The sequence below is a fragment of the Canis lupus genome, chromosome 14 (genome assembly GCF_048164855.1).
Source record: "Canis lupus baileyi chromosome 14, mCanLup2.hap1, whole genome shotgun sequence".
NCBI lineage: Eukaryota > Metazoa > Chordata > Mammalia > Carnivora > Canidae > Canis > Canis lupus.
This window is the reverse complement of record NC_132851.1, coordinates 6,714,614-6,716,796: the sequence shown is the minus strand read 5'-3', so window position 1 is coordinate 6,716,796 and position 2,183 is coordinate 6,714,614. Positions and strand designations below refer to the sequence as shown.

At 36.7% G+C, this 2,183-nt stretch overlaps 1 pseudogene; it reads left to right on the top strand.

Moving 5' to 3' along the window:
* Positions 1-1,168: 1,168 nt before the first annotated feature.
* Positions 1,169-1,879, top strand: LOC140603354 (MICOS complex subunit MIC26 pseudogene; annotated as a pseudogene).
* Positions 1,880-2,183: the final 304 nt, after the last annotated feature.

The following is a 2,183-nucleotide window of genomic DNA, read 5'->3' as shown; positions in this document are numbered from 1 at the left end:
AGCACCACCCCCACACCGCGGCTGCCCTTTTTAAAAAAAAGTCATTCCCCTTTCTGAATATTTGCAATATGTACCAAGTGTTTGGGGGCTTTTTAAACATCATTTTATATTCCTTTTTTAAAAAGCCTATGTGACATGGTATTATAAAAACTCCACAAAAAAAAAAAAAACTATTAGAATAAACAAATTCAGTAAAGCTGCAAGACACAAAATCAATATAAAAATCTACTAGGTTTCTATACACTAAAAATAAACTATTAGAAAGAGAAATTAAGAAAATAATCTCATTTACAATTACATCAAAAAGAATAAAATACCTAGGAATAAACTTAACCATGGAGGTGGAAGACCTGTACACTGAAAACTCTAAGACCTTGATGAAAGAATTTAAAGATGACACAAATGAATGGGAAGATATGCTGTGCTCATGGATTGGAAGAACCAATATTGCTAAAATGTCCATACTTCTCAGAGCAATCTATAAATTCAATGCAATCTCCATTAAACTTCCAATGACATTTTTCACAGAGCTAGAATAAATAATTCTCAAATTTGTATGGGACAACAAAAAAACCACAATCGCAAAAGTAATCTTGAGAAAGAAGGATGAAACTAGAGGCATCATACTTCCTGATTTCAAACTATTATAGTAATTATAGTGCAATATTGACATAAAAACAGATGCATAGATCAGTGAAACAGAACAGAGAACTCAGAAATAAACCCACATGTATACAGTCAAGTACTGATGACAAAGAAACCAAGAATATACAGTGAAGAAAGCACTGTATCTTCAATAAATGGTGTTGAGAGAGCTGGACAGCCACATGCAAAAGAATGAAAATAAACCACTATTTTAAATCAAACACAATAACTAACTCAAAATACATAAAGACTTAAATGTAAGAGCAGAAACCATAAAACTCCTACAAGAAAACAGGTAGTAAGCTCATTGCCATTGGTCTTGGTGATGACCTTTTGTATCTGACACCAAAAGCAAAAATAAGTAAGTAGGACTACATCAAGCTACTGCAATGCTAAGGAAACCATCAACAAAATGAAAAGGCAACCTACTGAATGAGATGAAATATTTGCAAATCATATATATGATAATAGATTAATATCTAAAAACCTCCTATAGCCCACTGGAGCCACCTCTGCCAGCAACATGTTCAAGGTAATTCGGAGGTCCGGGGGGCCAGCCAGCCTGAGTCAGCTCACCTTCAAAGTATATGCATCACCTAAAAGGGACTCACCTCACAGAACTCCTGTGAAGGTTAATGAGCTTTCACCCTACTCAGTTCCCGAGGTCAATCTAAATATGTGGAGGAGCCAAGGACCCAACTTGAAGAAAGCATTTCACATCTCTGACATTATTGCAAACCATATACAAGTTGATGTCAGGAAATGTACTCACAAATGAAGCCTAAGATGCAGAGCTTGGTCCAATGGGGGTTAGACAGCTATGAATATCTCCAAAATGCACCTCCTGGATTTTTTCCAAGACTTGGTGTTATTGGTTTTGCTGACATTTTTGGACTCTTTTTGGGTAGAGATTCAAAAATAAAGAAGCTGGTGTATCCACCTGGGTTCATGGGACTAGCTGCCTCTCTTTATTATCCACAACAAGCCATCGTATTTGTCCAGGTCAGTGGGGAAAAATTATATGACTGGGGTTTATGAGGATACATAGTCGTAGAAGATTTGTGGCAGGAGAACTTTCAAAAGCCAGGAAATGTGAAGAATTCACCTGGAAATAAGTAGAACGCTCCATGCTCTGCCCATTTTAATCAGTTATAGGTAAACATTGGAAACTCCATGCATTTTCTACAGAAGAATGGCAGAGAAGTCAGTACTGAATGTAGTAAATTGGCTTTCTTCTTCAGGAAAAACTATACTAGGCTTCTTTGTTATCTTGGGTGATGCCATACTACAAGTGGACTAATCAGAAATCCTTTCACCTAGAGATAATGTCCAGCATTAGAACTCCTCATTCTCCGTTCTCATGTTGCTATTTATGTACATAATTAAAATTCCAAATTAAAAAAAATTCATATAACTGAATAGCAAAAAACAATCCAATTAAAAAATGGGCGGGGGCGTCTGGGTGGCTTCGTCAGGTGGTCAACTCTTGAGATCAGGTAGTGATCTCAGGGTCCTGGGATTTCCTGGGGTCAGGCTCT